Here is a 19,370-nt window from a genome sequence, read left to right as displayed (position 1 = left end):
ATCTAGATTGCCTTCTGTTTCTCATCATTCTGAGTCCTCACTAATGTTTCAGATTAAATCACAAGCTGATTTCTAATTCTAATTAGTTGTGTAACCTTAGGCAAATCTTCTCCCTGGCTCTACCTATAAAGTGATTGAAATGAGATTCATTCCTAGATCACTGTCTTTCCTAACATTACATGATTCTATGACCTAGCATATTAATTTAATTTAAATGATTTCACATTATATTCTTGTTTTGCTCAAATATTCCTTTTCTATTCCCCTGATTATATCCCTGTATAATCCCTACATAAGAGAATGAACACCAAAGCCAGAGTACAAAAACAAGGCATAAGAAAAGAAGGGAAAGGAAAAAATATGAGAAAAGGAAAAAAATGGAAACAAAGTCTTTGTAAATAGGGAGGGGTGGAGGGGTTGAAGGGATGGTAGGGGAGTGGGGAAAAAATAAGAACCAAGATATATCATGTAAAGGTACAAATTCACAATGAGAAATGTCATCATATTGTATACATAAAAATGTACCGATAAACTTAATGAATAAAAAAATGGCAAAATTAGTGGTATTTTGCAGGATTTAATTCTTAACTTGGTATTGTTTTCTGGTAAAATACAAATAGTAGATAAGTTTCTACCCTCCCTCCTGAAAAAATTACTCATTCTCTATGGGGAAAAAAATCAAAAGTATGTTTATATCTATTACTAAACATTTTATGTTAGAATTTATAATCTGAATTTAAAGTCATAATAATGCCTATGCCAATTAGATTTGATCCAGAAAAGTTTATTGAACACTTATTCTGGTGAAAAATAATTTACATATCACCTGTACTAGGTCTCTTTGTGTCTCATGCTTTGCGCTTTGATCTGCACATTAAATACTAAATAAATGTTTGTTAAATTAAATTAAAGGAGTTGCTTTCACTGCAGCTAACACGCCCCTCCATGATTAATGAATCATCACTAAGTGAGAAATTAATGAGTGTGCTTTGTGAATCAGAGAAAAAAATGTATTCTATTTTGGAGAGGTACAAAATTTCACAGCAGGGGAAGAAGAGAGCTAACTCCAGGAATTAACAAGGAAAAAACTTGCAATTACAGTTACTGATATGTTGATAAACTCAAAATAGCTGCTAAAATCACTTCCTAGGAGCTGACATACCTACTGGCTTCAGGTTAATGAAGACTTCACAAATTTCCCATACATTTACAAAGGAATAAAGAAATGGAAGAATCTATCCAGGAGATCTCCAAAGCCAAAAAAAAAAAAATTACGAAGTTCAAATTTCTTAGTGCTGTCATGTTTTCAATCCCTTTGCTCACATTTTAATTCCTCCTTCAGTAATCAAAAACCAGAGAATGTATTAATAACCAAACAATGAAACTAGGCTGACCTGAAGAGGGTACTAAGGATCAATTCCAAAGTAGACAAATTGAGTACTTCTGAATCCATATGTGGCATATTAGGGAATTATATAGCAAATATGGAAATCTAAACACTCAGCAACTAATGATAGGCAGACCGCAATATGGTGAAGCTGCTTCAGAAGATGGAACATAATTATTACTGCAAGCAGCTATAAGCAATAAAAAGTCTAGATGGGCAAGCAAACAGGATGCAGACATCCTAAGTCCAGTATTAGGTAAAACTAGGTATGATTCGGCAAAAAGGAGTCATTGAAAATTAAGCAGAAGAGAAGAAAAGGGTCACATTTTTGGTCAAAGTCTTGACAAGACCAGTTATTGTAACTGCATATACAATAAGAAAGGCCATTCATATGGATAGTCACATGTAAGTTACTATCCCAAGATTCAACTATGAACAGAATTCGTCTTGGTCCTAAATCACAGGAAAAATGACTGAGAAAGTGTTTATCACAGAGGAAACCCTTCATTAGTATCATTTTTTGTTTCTTCAATTATATTATTATATACCAGAAAGGAAGAAAACTCACACAAGTAAAACACCCACTATACAGTGTATAACATATACACCAGTCTCACCAACATCTGACCATTTGGATTTTCAGCACAATATTCCCATTATTTGTTTTGCTGATAACACAGTGTGCCATGAACACATAATAAATAAAAAGTAATGGCCCTGGGAAATAATGAATTGGGTTAATGAGAGGAAAAAACAAGCAGGTGAAAATAGCTGCAGAATCTTGACACAGGATGCCAATAGACTACTTCAGTATCTACATAGGCAGGAAAGAGTTAGCTGTCACTTGTCATATATTCCATGGACACTACTGAATGTGGTCAAAGAAGAGTCTTTGAGTTTCATTTGGAATGATTTATTCACATAGACATGTAAAAAGTGTAAAGGAGCTTGTTATAAAATCATACCAATGTTACTTTTCTCCTTATTCTATCACGAAATTATCCTTTCACTAAATCCTCCATTCCTTCTTTCTCTTTTCCATTTGATAAAATACAGAGCTCAATAATATCCAGTTTAAAGTTGTCCTTATTTAGAACTAGCGACCAAAAACTATATACAGCTTTTGGTCAAGGTGTATACAGGAGTAGAATATAGTTTTTCGATTTGACATTGACTAACATTGACCTTATAGTATAATGACAATTCATATTTCTCCTACACTTGTCAATTAAATATAGTATATAACTTTACTTAAAAAGTTATATACACCCACAGAAGTCTTCACTTAGTCACTGACATTTTAATATATCAAGTTTTAAAAATCTATGTGAACTAGTTTTAATTATACTAGGATTTATTTATTTATAGTAAAATATCATTATTATAATATTTTTAAGTGTTATAGTCTTTTCTGATTAAAGCATGATACCATCATGAGGATCTGAAGTATGATGAAATAATTTCATGACTTTCTACAAGTGATGCAGAAATTTAAATCCCCAATTCTCTACAATACAGCCTTGATACAAAATTAAAAACTTGTTAAACTTACACCAAAATAACTATTAAGAAGATGAATAAGTTTAATGTAGGATACTGTAACAATTAACATTCACTTCTGCCAACAGGTCATTTCTTCTTTATGATTTTAGGTTTTACAGTGTATTCATTAAATCAGCAATAGCTAATCAGGGCACAAAATAAAATGTTTTACCTGCCTTATAAACATTTGTGTTACTATATTCTTCACTACTTGAAAGCAACAAGACAGCTTGCTAGGTAGCTGAATATAGAATATACTGGTATTACACCATATGCTGTTTCAAAGAGACATCTGACTTAGCTAAGAACATGCTCTTGATTTATTAGTTGATTTCTGCACAGACATATGTGAATTCTTGATTATTTTATTCGTGTCTCACTTTTGATGCAATCAACCCTCATTTTCTCTTCTCTTTTTCTTCAATTCCTGTGAGAAAATACAATCAATCATTGGGGAAATATATTACAGTAACTGCCCTTTCTCTGTACAATTTTCCTTTTTTATCTTGCTGTTTAAAAATATATATTTTTGAAAGAGAACATAAATGAAGTGAGTTAGTGGTGATCTTGCCCTCTACACATTATCAAATTTGGCTTGTCTTGATTTGTCAGTTTTGATACTGGAAATTGATAGAAAATGATAAAATTACTCCTTTTACATTAATTTGTTCAGTAAAACACACACACACACAGAGCGAGACCAAGAGTGAGAGTGAGAGACACAGAGAGTTGTAGTTTATCAGATCATTCAGCAACTAGAATTCCAAAGTAAAAATGGGTTTGAAAGATTACAAGGGTAACTGGTGTAAAAGTCAGAAATAAGTAGCAAGCCCAATACTGAAAGAAAAATGAAATGTCTTTTACTATGAGTTAATAATTACTTAATACATATTGAATACATGCTGAGAAATATTAAAGCATTTTGCCTGGATTATTATAGTTAATGTTACAAGCGATCCATCAGGCAAATTCTGGCCTTAACACCATTTTGCAATTAAAAGACTAACGTCCCTGTCCAAGGTCACACAACTACTAAGTTACAGAGTCATGAATCAAACATAAGCCATTTTGCTGCATGGCTTACAATCCTAAATTATTCCTCTTATCAACTTTAAAACATGGTAAATCGCCTGTACTCTCTCAGCTTCCATTGTCAAATTTCTAAAATATGTATAATATCGTCTACTTTCTCAGACATTTGGGAAAATATATATATATATATGAATAAATGAATGAATGAATGAATGAACTGAGGGCATAAACTTTTAGGGATCTCAGAAGCCATAAAGATTCTCATTTCAGAGATGATATTTTGTAAGTGATTTGCCCAGATATTTTTCTCATTTAAGAACCTTTCCTGAATCACCCATTATTTTAGAATCAGGGCTGGAACCCAAAAGCCCTGCCAACAATATTCTCTTTCCAACTAACCTGAAATGTAACTTAATCGTTTCATCTAATTAAATCCCAGTCTAGGATGGCACTGGATTTTATAAGAATAAAAATCCTCTGAATTAGAAGGATAAAGTAAAACTGTTACTAAAATTAAAACTGCTTAGTGCTAACCTCGATGCCACCTGTCAAGGGGAAATACAATCATGGTTTCAAAAGTCTCTACCAGAAGACAAGCTTAAAAGATGAGAAATGGACAAAGTATTATAGCAAGTATAATTAATCTATCTCTCCTACCTTCTAAGAACAAAAACATCCTGTGCTGCTGTGCCTACTAGGATATATTGGTTCTGATTGGGATGACTGGAGGAGATGCAGAAAAGCAGCAGAGAGAAGGGGTAATATTTCTTATTATATAATGATATAATAAAGAAACAAGACATGCCAATCTACATCCCTCTACCAGACTTTTTTTTACTTTTATTAGTACATGTTTTCAGTATATAATAATTGCATTGACTATGGAATTAGTATATGTACATAACACATTTCAATTCTTTTTTTTTCTCTCCCTCTACCCCTTTTATTTTTTCCATCACCAGATTCATTTATATTCAGGTTGCAAATAAGACTAATAGGCCAAAGAACATATAAAACATGTAAAAAATTGACTTAATACAATTGTCTATAACAAATTTTGTTCACAATCTTCCAGTCATTTTCCTTGCAGAATCTTGAAGATTACTGGACCACTGGCTGCTGCCCAGAAATCTATTAATATTCTCACTTCTGGCCATTTCTCCTGCCATACAATGTACATGACCAGATTTACACTTCTTTCCACTGGAAAGATTTGCCCTCCCTACTATGTTACCTGGCTTTAATACATTTTTGCCTTCTATTTTTGGCTTACACCATTACCTAATCAATCTATCATTCAAACTTAGAATTTTTGTTCTCTTTCTATATATGAACACTGTCATCTGGCCCATGCAATTATGAACTATTTCTGATCCTTTTTTTATCATTGCAATGGAAAAGGCCTTTTTTATCTGCTTTAGCAATAGTACCATATCTGATGCAGCTGCAATCAGGACATCTACTTAGATGTGGGCTTGTCTATAGCTGTTTTCCTGAATCAATCTGCTTGCTGAGGAGGCCAGATTGGCAATTAAATTGATGTATGTTAAAGCACTACCTCTGCATCATCAAGCTTGTTAATATGGCACTAAGCCCCACTATCTCACTGAGATAAAATACTGTTTTGATATACTATCTCTGTGAGTTTTTAGGTAGAAAGAGTTACAGAGATTTCCATTTGTCCTCCTCTATTATTTTATCTCTTTTGTCAAGAATCCAATGTGGGCGTTAATCTAAACCTACACTCAAGGGTTGAAGAAATAACCACTGAGTGGTCCTTGGAACAGTGGACTCACTCTGAACTGAAGTTTAGTCAGGACTCTTGTTGTGGTTTGGATTTTAAATTTTTATCAAACTTCATGTGCTAAAGGCTTAGTTGCCAGTGATGGGTCATAAGAGATCTAACTTCACCAAGTATACTAATCCATTGATAAGGTCATAAGTAGATGGCATTACTGTGAGATGATGGAAAAAAAGGTGGCAACTAGTTGAAGGGAGTGGATCATGGTCACATGACTTTGGGACTATATCTAATCCCCTGCCCCTTCCTCTTTGGCTATTTCCCTTCTCTCTGCTTCTTGGCTTCCATGAGATGAGCAGCTTTTTTCTGCCATGTCCTCCTTGTCATGATTTCTGCTTCACCACAGGCTCAGAAACTACAAAGCCAAATGTCTATGGACTAAAACTTCTCAAATCAGGAGCCAAGATAAATATTTCCTCTTTAATGTTTTCAGGTATTTGCCATAGCAATACAAAGGTGATTAATACAACTCCATCTATTACCTGGTTCTTAAGAAATACTTGAACTTGAGTTAGTCCTGGGGGTGGAGGTAGGAACAGACATCTGTACTCTAATATGAAGAGTTCGTAGAGAAGATGCCTGCATGGAAATTGAGGAAGGAGATGGTGAGAAGAGTTCCACTAGAAAGAATAGGACTGATGATCCTTGGGCAGAGTATTGTCGAGCGGAGCATGTAAGGGAAGCTCTTATAGCACCTTCTCTACTGCAAGGCCTTTCCCTGCTGTCATTTTGATCACACATTCTATTTCCCTCAACAATTGGAAATATTTTTTTTCACTTATCTTTTATTCAAATAGAAGTTCTAGGAGGTCATATATCTTTGGGGGACTTTCTTATCCCATCTCTATTAAATTAATTTATGAATGAATGTAAAAAGGCCCTGTAACCAAGGAACTCAGGGCTAAAGAGAAAATGCCTTAAATAGGAAGTCTGAAGGAAATGGCAGATCTTGCAGCACCTGTAGGCCAAGGTCAGGAATTTGGTGTTTAACCTAAGAGCAATAAAAGCCACTGAAGGAATTAGCAAAGAAATGCTCTGTTCATAATTACCTTTCTAAAATATTATCCTTATTGTATAATGTGCAGTGGATTAGCAGGGATAGAAATGGAGCTGGGAATACCAGTTAGGAAGGTCTTGTGTTTCTGAAGGTAGAAGAGTGGATTGGACTAGAAGGAAGTATACAAGATAAGGAAAATTCATGGGATGTATCTTGGGAAACAATAAACTTGAGACCTATACCCTTGAATGGTTCCTAAATCCTCATGATTCTAATTGGTGTGTCAGTAATTGGTGTGTCAGTAATTGTAGGAAATTTGGCTAGTTAGTAGGTAAAATTAATAGTTGGAAAATAGTGATTTGGGTAGAAGATAGCAAGATCATGAGTAAATTCCCTCATTACTAGAAAGATCTTTTGTTTTTGGTAGGAAACAAAGTATATTCTAGTACACATCTTGTAAATATCTGAGTGATAGATTTATATGGATACTGAAGCTTTTTTTTTTTTTGGTGCCAGGGATTGAACTCGGATCCTTGCCCTTGCAGGGCAGGCGGTAAATGTAGCCTTTAATCCAGCCTTCATATACTCGGTTGGAGGTTGGAGAATTTGAAAAGGAGTAGAAACTGTATGTGTACTTTCTTTAGCATATTTATAGTACCTAGAAGTATTTAAATAAATGATAAATAGATCAACTGAAAGAGACAGAGTCATTATCAGGTGTCAGAAAAGGGAGAGTTGCAAGTGATATTTCCCACCTGGTGAAGCCTACTGACACTAAAATGAGACTTAGCAGGATTTGAGAGAATAATTGATGAGACTGGGCTTAAAATGAAATTAATTTTACTTGTTTAGGGATGGAGTGGTCAGTAATGTTGGTTAGGAGTTCACAGGCTTCATACGGGCACTTGTCTCAGGCTTGAAAAGAGTGCTAGATAAGCTTTCTAATGGTGGAGTGGAACTAGGTTAATCAAATTGGCTTCATCCAATTCATTTCCACAACATGTAGTCATAGAAAGGAAGTATTCAAACTACTTTTTGGCTTATTAGAACATGAGTAATATCCAAGAGAATGAAGAGAATTTGAGAATTGGGACTAGCATTCCAGGGGTGGCTGATATTCTGGTCTTGTTAATCTCCTTAGAGTCAAACAAACATATCCAGGTCCAAAAGACCTCTTGTTGGCTTCCTTAAACAAGAGTGTCAACATAACATTACTTGGAGATGTAGTGGGTAGTGTTTGCCTCCCTGGTTCTTAAATGGAACACAGGAGGAGGAAGTGACCTCAGGACCAGGTCAAGCTAGCTGACTGGCAGTAATGGGCCACAGTGGCAAAAGTGTGTGGTTAAAACTTGCTCTTGAGAAGTTTTCATAATCTGAGGCTCTGATCCTGGTGAGTCAGTGACTGAATGGGGAAGGAAAGGAATGCATCACATGTATGATCTTATGCTTCTCTGTCAGTAGCTACTTTTAAAATTAAATCAATGAAAAATTCAGCTCTTCAGTCACACTAGCAACATTTAAAAGTTCTTTATATGACATTAGTGCTAAGTGATGACCATGTTACAATACATGTATAGGACATTTCTATCAATGCATAAAGTTCTGTTGGATAACATTTCTCAAAACTTTCTAAGCTTTCTCATCTGTGGAAAAATATTTACTGCAAAGAAATCATGGAGATGTGTGCACAAGGGAGATAATGTGGGTGAGGAGTGTTTTTAAAAAATGTTGCATGGATTATGGGGCAGGGTGGTAGTATCATTATTTCTTGTTTTCTGGCCAATTAATTTATCATCTACTGTCAAACCATCCTGCAAGTCCCTACCCTGTTCCCACTGGAACCAACTATCTCACAGAGATCCAGACTTTCCTGAGGAAGTGCCTGAGGCTGGGGAAGGTGGTGAACCTATGGCATGTGTGCCACAGCTGGCTATTAATACCACTGAGAGCTCTAAAAGTTTTGCCATCACTGGTATATACTGAGAATGGCCTTCTGTGAATAGCTGGTTTCTCCCAATTTTTAATCAAAGCTGCTGTCTAGAACCTTCTCCAAGTCAGTCTTACCCTTTCTTGATCACTTGCAACAACATCTAACTCTCCAAAGCCAAGCCCTTTTATCTTTAGGACAGTATTTAGAGTTGACTAGAGAAATGGTTTCAGTACAGTCCAGCCTCCAGTCATCTAATGGCCCCAACTAACTCTTTCTTCAAAGTTATACAACCTGTTCAGCCACTAGGACCTTGTACTCAAAATGGCTGTTACAGGTATCCTGAAATTTTCAATAATTTCATATTTGGACATTTTTGTAAGCGAAATCCAGTAGAGCATAGATTATTTACATAAGCAGAGGACCCATTAGTAAAATACATGTTAGCCAGTTCATACAGTGCTCATGATGCCCATGAATGCAGTAAGTAGAAGTTTAGAGACTCAAATTAAGTAAAAGGTAAGTGTTATATCCACACCTGAGTGAATAAGAGCACTAAATAGCCCCATGAACACATGCTGTCTACTTGAATCAGAACTTATTTCAAATACAGAAAGAAGATAATGGTGTTCTGAGAAACATGAACAACCAAGGGACCTCATATCATTTCTTACTCATGATTTCCCTGAATTAGTAAATTACTTTGACTGAAGATGACATAGAAAGAAAGTATAAAACAAGACAAGCCATATGCTCTTTCCTCTCATCTTTCTATAGTCATCAGTAAGCCAAAGGTAGAGAGTTTTGGTACAGTGTGTGTCAAGAAGTGCAACGTTAAAAATTAAAATGGTTTTCTGCAGTTTCCACAGTTATGATAAGAAAAAGAAACATATTCATCTGGAAGCTACAAAAAGATTTTAAAAAGAACAGTGTAATTTTGATGGTTCCACATATCAATTTAACATTCTTATATTTGCACTTAAAATAGGCACTGCACAAGACAAAAAATGAATGACATATAAGCTAATAATTTAAAATGTTTATTTTTCTTAGAATGATAGTAAACGGCAATCAAAAACTTATGATGAGAAAGCAAGGATAACCTTTCATATTTTAGCTGGTTATAGTTATACTTTTTCCTGTTTTTTTAAAAAGTTTTCATTTTGTATCGAGCCCTGAAATTATGCAGCAAGCCCTGGCCACAAGCTAGTTATATGAATTCTTCTCAACCTTTTTATTATTGATTGATTAAGCGAAAAACAGATTTTGGCTGCAGGTACTCAAGTTTAAAGTATGGCTCCCTTCCAAAACAGGAGAAACTGAGGTGCAAACTGTTTTGCTGAAAGGGGGCATAGCTTCATAATAAAGAGGACTGATGCGGGATAGGGTGCCTGAAATAAATTCTGACCCTGACAAATTTAATCTGGGGTAATTTACTTAAACTCTTTCTCATTGTCTTCAGCTGTAAAATGGAATTTTGATAATACCAATACTTTCTACATAGAATTGATATGAATTTTAAATGTATTAATGGTAAAACATTAAAAATAGCATCTGGCATATATTTGGTATTATAAAATATTATCTATCCATTACTATTATTTCACAAAATAGAGGGAAACAGCCTATCATTAATCAGAAATCTTAGTCACTTAATAGTATTATGAAGTAGCACTACTTTAAAAGATTATAAATGACAACACTTATAAAAATTTACTTTCACTAAACACTATTTAAGTATATATTGATATGGTTTAAGGTTTTGATAAAGAAGATTCATCATGATTTCCCCAAAAATGAGCATTTTTCTGATTGTCTTAAGCTTACAACTAAAAATGTCCAGACACTGTTTCAGGGAGTCAGCCCATAAATAGCCAGGCTTCATTATTGTGTTTTGTGTTTGAGCTACAAATACTTGAGAATCAGGAGAAATTTATAAAATTTTACTTTCTAAATCATATTTTTATTGGATAATTCACTAACCACATAGAAAAAGAAAAGCAACTCATAACAAAGCTAGCTGAAACAAATTTGCCTCCGTGTATCCTAGAGATTTGCCAATGTTCTGATGTTCAGGCACAAATACATTACATTGCTGTAACACAACTTGGAAGGTTCAATACCACAGAGAATATAGCCTGAACTTAGATAGAAATGGGAAATATTGTTTGTAATTATGAAGTCCAAAGTTCTCATTTCTCTAAACAGCTATGAAACTCCTCCATGTTCTAAATCCCCTTGGAAGTTATGTGGACATAAGAAGGAAATAAATGTTTAGCCCGAATAATTAAAAATAATCCTACAACATTTATCTTTAAGGAGATCTTTGTAGCCTGGGAAAAGAAACATTTCAACCAACTTCACAAAAAGATAATCTTTAATAAAGTCCTCCCCAAATTATTCTATTAGAAAACTAAAAGATACAGTCTCCCTTTTAGAATAATTCCATAATCCTGAAGAATGTTTTGCATTTTTATTTTTTATTTGTCTTAATATTATTTTTAAATTTTTCCTTTCTCTTAGCATACAAGCTATCTCAAGATGAGCACTTTTCTCATTATGTTTATTTCCTCCCATTGACTAATATGATGTCATGTGTAGAAAAACAAATTAATTTCATTGGTTGTAATTGGATTAAGGAAATTTAGTAGGATTTTTAAACAAGGATAAATTTTAAATGATATAGTTTGAAATGAAAAAAGAAATAATAGATTTTATACTGTCTCTCTGTAATAATGTCTAAAAATAATACTGTGAAGTTACTAAATTTCTTTGAACTGAATATTATAAAACAAAGCACTTAGAGGTGGCACAATAGTGGCAAGCTTAGTCCTATACACTTAGGGTTTGTTTTCTCTTTGGAAGTTTTGGACATCTAAGTAAATTAAGCTGCTCAGTACTAGTTTAGAAATTGTCAAAACCTAGCTAAGCAGCACTATGACATCTACCTTGATGCCTGGCGCTAATCCAAAGTATCTATAGACATTTAACTTACTCTTAGAATAATATAAATTCAAAATTGGAAACATGCACAAAATTATCTTTTCCATACTCTTCATTTTTACATGAGGTGCCAACACTCTAAAATGACATCATTTTCCAAGGGTACTCATCGCAACTGAGTGTGCATGGTGAACACAGGTGATCAAGCCTCCTTCACTCCAAGCCTAGCTCTTCTACAGCATCAACTTTACCCAAATTTCAAGGAATTTCTGTGACCTAGAGACATTCAGAAGCAATGCTTAGTCATAAGATTCTTACAAAATAAGGAGGAAAATGCATTAATTTGTATTCTCAAGGAGAATCAGAACTTCTAGATACTTTCCAGTTTATTTAGAAATCTTGAAATTCCACTATATCTATATAATTCTTATTCTCACATTTTTGAGGGATATAAGAATATTGACATTAGACGAGTCCTGAACCTCTGCAAGAATAAGTGAAGAGCCCTTGTCCAGAACACCTTATCCAGAGTTCTTATTATGGTTTTAGGGGCTTATTCTGAAAACATTTTCTGTCTCTACAGTTACTGCAGTATCTTTTTGGGGGGTCTGGGGTGCTGGGGATGAAGCTAAGCATTGTATGCTGGGGCTGTTAAGGTAATGGTGTTACATTAAATTACTGCCATACATTTTTCCTTACCTCACTGACTTCCTCTGTTATGGCAAAAGGATATACAGTATAAATAAATGTATGCAAAAAAGAGAAATATTTCACATGAAATGACTTCAAGCATATTCTTGTAAGGCCAGTACAGAATCTGTCTGCTGAGGAGTTGAGGGAGTATATTCTTCTAAATTATAAGATCAAAACTAAGGTAAGAAAGGAGCCAAATTTGGGTTAGGCTAAGAATTTAGGGCTTAGCCTCTCTTATGGATGTCATTATGTTATTGTAGGAAACCTGTAGACAGAAAAATGACTTCAAATAATACATGCAGAGTGCCAAATTGGGTTGAAACTGCAACCATAAAAAATTGGCCTTTAGAATCCTAATCCATTAAAACAAATAGAAATCTTTGAGGACATATCAAACAGATAAGAGATTAAGAAACTAAGGCCCACGACAGTTAAGAGACATTTCAAAGGTCACATAACTTTCAAAGACAATTTAATTCAGGTCTTTTCATGTATTTCCTATATATAATTGCCCGCTTAATATTGTTGTGAAGCAGAAGTCCAATTCCTAAACTTAAATAAAATGCTTAAATCTATAAAGTGGAGAAGTCTAAGATATATCAAGGACACAGAGAGATGAGGAAAATAGGACTATATGTTTTCCTTTTGTCATTATTCAGTGAGCTCACAGTTCTTCCACTACTTTTGGCTATGTACGAAGCTGTGGAAATAGTTCTCCTGGATTCATTTATTCCCTGGAAAGGAAACTCAATCAGGCTGAAGAGAAAAAAAGTCTCCGCCAAGTAATGATAAATTGTCTAAATTAAAAGCTCAAAGCATAAACACATTTGAACAGTACAGATACCTTTACAAAATTAAATATCCATTTAGTGAATCTGAACAATATTTTGAGAAAAAGAGAGGACAGTATTTTAAACTGCTTCATATGACTTCCTTTCACTGTTTTTTTTTTAAGACTCACTCCCAGGTAACTGAAAAAACAATCTTTTCTTTTTTTTCTTTTTTCTATACACTTTATTGCAGTCAAATGTTTAATGTGCTTTGAATGTAATCACTATTAATACGGTTTTCAGAAGAAAACAAAGGCCCACAAATTTTGATATACAGTGATGCATGCTTGTTTTCTGAAATTAAATATAAACTGAATATATCTTTGAATATGTTAAGGAGTTTAGCCACACAAAATGTTTGGTGACCGTTAATATTTTTGCACATCACTAGAACTAAATTTCACATTTTCATAAAATCTAATTCACTGGTATTTCAAATTAACCAGATTGTTTTTATAATAGTGTCATTCTGCAGTTTAAATTAAGATAGAATTGATTTTAACTATTGAGCAAAAAACTCAAGAATTTGAGTTTTCAATTTGTATCAGAAATACATTATATTTTTACATAACTATATTAGGCCTTAAAGTACCTTTTTGAATTTATCTTCTTTTTTTTTTTCATTCTGCCTAGCTCTAAACTGCTTGTAATGATGCTTTCCCTTATATATTTTGTTTCTCCCATTTTGCTCAGCTGCTTTGCTCTTTAATAGCTATAAGCCTAAATTCTACTCAGCCTTCCAGAGCCAGGTAAGGTGATTTTCTAGAGCCCGGTGTTTATTAGCTTGGTCAGAAATAATCTTAAAGCCTTATAGGCCTCCTCTTTCTACTCCACCACTTTGTCCCATATAGGACAATTAGGAAGCAGTGTTTTATAGTGCTTAAGAGTTCAAGAATCATACAATCTGGGTACAAATCCCACCAATCTTTTGACTAACTATGGACCTTAAGCTTGTCTTTTAACCTTTCTTAGCTCTAAGTTCATCATTATAAAATGGATATAATAGTTTCTGTTTCCTATACTTGTTGTAATAATCTAGCCCATAACAGAGTGTCAATAAGTATGGGTTTCTTTTCCTTTCTTTACTACAATAAAAATCTTGTAGACAAGGACAGTAGTCAGTGAGCTCTTAAGTACTTAGCACTCTGCTAAGTAGATGGGGTTTTCACCAACCACCAAGGAATTGATGATACTGACACTTTTTTTTGCACCTTGGGTAATACTATCTTTATTTTCAGAAGATACAACTCATATACTTTTCAGCAGTGATCGATACAGTGTCAAGAGTGTGGTGGGCAGAATAGTGTGTTCCCAAAGGTGTCTATTCTCCAACCTTCAGAATAAATTACACAGCAAAGGAGACAATTGGTAATGAAGTAAATAAAAAACTTGAAATGTAAAGACTGACTTAGAAAGTGGGCCCAATCTTATCACAAGAATTCTTAAAAGCAGAAAACTTCTGGGCTGTAGTCATGAAAAGAGATATAAAGATAGCAGAATGATTAGGAAGATGCAACATTACTGCCTTTGAACATGGAGAGAGGTAAAATTTGAGCCAATGAACATAGCCTCTAGAAGTCAGAAAACACAAAGAAACAGATTCTAGTTGCGTCTCCAGAAAGTAACACAGCTTGCTGTTAACTTATCATTGGACTTCTGAACTAGAGATCAATAATAAATTTATGTTGATTTCTGCCCCTAAATTTGTGGTAATTTGTTAAAAGCAAAAGAGAAAAATAATACAAAGAAAAAATAAAAGTTTCATGAGCTGGATCATACACAAGTACTCCCTAAATATTTAAGGAATATATAAGGTCATTTTGTAATATAAGATATTAAAAATCATTGAGAGAAAAAACCCTAAAACACAAGTACAAATTATAGTGCTATTTTTTAAAAAGAGCTATATTATACAACCATTAAACATTCATCAAAAGCAATGAAAATATAAATTATTGTGCTTTTCTATAATAAATACTCATAGAATATTTACTATGTGGGAGACAGTTATAAACATTTTATAAATATTACTCATTTAGTTACCATGCTTGCTTCACAAAGAACAGACACAGGACTGATGACGTTGCCCAACCAACACTAGACAGCTTGTAAGTGGCAGAGTCAGAATACACTCCAGGTATGCTGGCTCCAGAGTTCATACTTCTTTCTGTCTTACGGTATTGGGGAATGAACTCAGGGCCTTTACACTGAGCTACATCCCTAGCCCTTTTATCATTTTTTCATTTTGAGCCACTACCATCTCGCCAAGTTTTAAATTGTCCAGGCTAGGCTTGAATGAACTTGCAATCTTGCCTCAGCCTCCCAAAGTGCTAAGATTATAGACACATATGTGACCACATCTGACTCAGTTTTCATTTTTAATTCCCAATTGTTTCTAAAGTCATAACCAAATTGTGTATAATGTATTTCTAATAAATTGTCTTAAATACCTTTTAGACTTAAACAACAACAAACAAACTATGTATTCTGTATTATTTTCCCCAATTCAGTCATTCAATAATCCTGTCTACAGTGCCAATAGGCACTAAGGGAAAGAGAAAAGAATAAAACAGTAAGTCTCTCTTTAAAGAATTTATAGTGAGAAGGGACATACTGACAGAATGTAATAATTATACTATGACAAAATAATGTGTTCATTCAAACAAAACAGTCTCTATGACCCTATAACAATGAGCTTATGTTTTAGAAATTATTGAAATAAACAAGTGTATAGTAACTTAGATGCTATAGAACAGGTACCAAAAAGTATAGGGAAAGGTACAATATTTGCAGGAACTGGCAGTGGGGACACTAAACGGTTTAAAGAAGGTAAGTGAAGTAGAGTTTTGTATTTTAGAAAGATGATTCCAGAAAGCAGCCAAGAGAGTGAATCTGAAGGGCAATGAGGCTGGTGGCCACCAAATTTCTAGAAGATGACTTAGAAGTACAATGGTAATGAGGGTTTGAGTTAAGGCAGTGCTAGCAAAGATTAGGAGAGAGTTTAAGTTTTGGAACAGTATTAGACTTATAGCCAGGATATGCTATTGCCCACATCCTCATAAAAACACAGTCTACCCCAGGGGACAACAGAGGTAATAGCAAGTAATAATAATGACAATGATAAGAGGACAGAAAGAAACATGCCTCATTCACTGTCACTGTAAACACGAGGCACAGGAATGACAGAACAGGATATCTGGTGTGTATGAAAGGTCTTTCTTGGTGTCCTTAGGGAGTCTGCAGATTGTCTTAGGACAACTACATAGTATCCCAGTGCCTACAACCTGTGAATATGTTACCATACTTTCATAAAAGGAACTTTGCAGATGATAGTGAAGTTGTAGTCCTTGACATGGGGAGATACAACCTAATCAAATGGATTTGCTTTTAATTTTTATTTTTAATAGTATGTTTGCAGTATATAATGATTATATCCTTCATAAGGAGCTGGTACATGTACTTAAAACATCTAAATTATTTTTTTCATTCCATTCCCCTCCCTCCACCTCTTAGACTCCTTACTTTTGCAAAATGTGTATCTCCCTCCCTGTTTGCTATTATCTTTTATTTTGCTCTTTAACTTATTTATATTTTAGATTTCTCGTGTAAGAGAAATCATGTGATATTTAAACTTGTGAGTCTGATTTACTTTACTCAACATTATGGACTCAAGGTGCATCCATTTTCCTATGAATACCTCAAGTTTATCTTTCTCAGTGGCAGAGAAGTACTCCACTGTGTATGAGTACCTCATTTTCTTTATTCATTCATCTGTTGATGGGCATATAGGCTGACTCCATCTGTTGATAAATTTTTTTAAAGGTTATAATTGGAGAGAAACAATAATGGAAGAGGAAAGAGATGTTAGAAGGATGAAGATGTCTCAATTAATCCTTGCTAACAAGACGATAGAGAATATCAGCCCAAACTAAGGAATGTTGGCCTCTGGAAGCTGGAAACACTCCTCAGCTGAGACCAAGGAAAAAAAATACTTCATTCCTACAACAGCAAGGGTCTGAATTCAGCCAAAATCCTAAATGAGCAAGAAATCAGATTGTTCCCTTGATCATCCAAAAAGGAAAAGGAGGTCAGTGGGCAACTTTATTTTGGTACACAGAGATCCATGTGGGGTTTCTGAACAATGCAGTTGTAAGATAATAAATTTGTATTTTTTGCGCATCTTGATGATTTGTTACAGCAGAAATAGTAAAATAACATAGGATCTATGTTTAATTCTTTTCTAAAAGACTAAAATATATTGATTTAAGAAGAATGTAATGTGCTAATATAAATTTAAAAGTCACCAATTTTGAACTGTTAGAGGCATAAATCAGTGTCTTTACTTTTTATTATTAAATTCCTCAAAACATAAAACTCACTAAAAGACTAAACAAGGATATAAGTAAGATGTTACTATAAATTTTTTCTTTATATTTAAATGTAAAATTTTTTTTCTGATAGTTAATAAATGAATTCTCTTCTGACTTTTTTGCTAGTATTTCTTAAGCCCTGAGTCAAGTCTTAATTAGACTTAGTATGACTGTAAGAGTATATAAATTCTAGGTTTAAAACAACTAATGTGTTTAAAATAACTAAATTTAGAGGTAAATCATTTACAACAAAACACTATGCTTTTGTCATTGTCTATGTATTTACTGTTTCTGAATTGATACTCATCAGCTTCTAGAAAGCAAAGGCCATCTCTGCCTTCCTTGTGGTTCACGTTTTTATTAACACAACCTAGTAATACTCCTGACCCCAGAAGGTTTTTGTTAGATAAACTAATGTAGAGTATATTGTTAAAGCAAATATAAAAATACTGGATACAAAGCTTCCCTGAAACATCAGCTTACTAGCTCACTACAAAATTAAAGATATACTGAAGTATATATGTGGGTTAAATCCCAAATTTTAAAGATTTAATACCAACATCTTAAAAGTTATATATATTTCCTATTTAATTCAAATTTCTTGATAATTTGGTGTTATTATTGTCACTATTGTGATGTTCATGTGACCCACATAAAATTCCATGAACTAGAACTGCTTTTGGAAAATGTTCTCTATGTTAGTCTTTATTTTTTATGGGGTGGGGGTCTTTTCTCACCTCATAAAAATTAAGTGAAACACAGTATACTTGTAGGCTACCCAAGAAGGGCAGTATGGCTGCCTTCCTACAAAACATGAAAGACCTCCTCATCAAAGGGAATTTCTTTCTCTCTAGAACAACAGTATACAATATAATATAATATGAATCACATACGTAATTTTAAACTTTACAAAATTATTTCCAAGTCAATATAAAATTAATCGTATTTAATTTTCCCCCTTTATACCAAGTCCTAAAAACCCTGTGCCTGTTTTATACTGTGAGCACACCTCAATGCAGACTTGGCCAAGGGTGACCACATTCAGCAGCTGCAGCTGTAGAAAATCACTCCTGGCCTAAGTCACTACATACCCAATCATTTTGTAGCTTCTACACCGTACCTCATTTGTACTTTGGGTTCACTTGGTGGGAAGGACTTTCACCAATTCAACAAGTATCATTTTCCTCCTCAGGCCGTTTTCCCCCCAAGATCTCCCGAGTGTACAGAAAGCAGCATTCCAGGTATGTGATGTCAAATTGTGTATCCTTAATGTAAAAACGAATTCGGACAGTATTAGAGGTGATAATAAATTTTTTATCTTACCCATACTTCATATTTTGAGTAACAGCTCTGTCCTATAGGGTAATTACTCAAATAAAATATAAAATGTAAAATTTTAAAAAGTATTTCTGCAAAATTGCTTCTACAAGACCAGTTCTTAGTGTTTAACAGTTGTTGTAAGACTGAAGGGGGGGGGTGACAAGAATTAAAACGTTCTTAAAACCTACAAAGTGCAGGAATCTGTCCTCCTGATTTCATCCAAATGTGATGACCAACCAAACACACACTGCCAGCCGCATTACAGAAAGAGAAGACAGTGGCTATGTAACCGCCCGCTGAGCGCGCTTCCCTCGGATCCCACTCTCAAATTCTAACTCGATTCTGCTTGTGTTACCGGGACCCTGCGCACTGCTCCGAATTTACAGGGCCTCTCAGGCGCAATTTTGCAGTGCGGACGCCCACGGGTACCAGCCTTTCGGAGATGCAGAGGTTAACAGGTTCGCCAGGCGGACACACTGGGCCTGAGAGGTCCGAGCGCCTGACAGGGCCCTGGCCGCGATCCAGCCG

The 19,370-nt window shown here is 34.4% G+C and overlaps 1 long non-coding RNA gene across 1 annotated transcript; it reads right to left on the bottom strand.

The window, feature by feature from the left end:
* Nucleotides 1-2,284: 2,284 nt before the first annotated feature.
* On the bottom strand, nt 2,285-19,217 carry LOC110348579 (uncharacterized). The gene is made up of 3 exons (XR_015442747.1): nt 19,031-19,217; nt 6,245-18,787; nt 2,285-3,356 (listed from the first exon to the last, which is right to left on the bottom strand). It is a non-coding gene; the product is annotated as an uncharacterized LOC110348579 (long non-coding RNA).
* Nucleotides 19,218-19,370: the final 153 nt, after the last annotated feature.

This window comes from Heterocephalus glaber, unplaced genomic scaffold (assembly GCF_053883595.1).
Source record: "Heterocephalus glaber isolate CG9 unplaced genomic scaffold, H.glaber_assembly_v1.0 deba00001553, whole genome shotgun sequence".
NCBI classification, from domain to species: domain Eukaryota; kingdom Metazoa; phylum Chordata; class Mammalia; order Rodentia; family Bathyergidae; genus Heterocephalus; species Heterocephalus glaber.
This window is presented reverse-complemented; position numbering and strand designations above follow the sequence as displayed.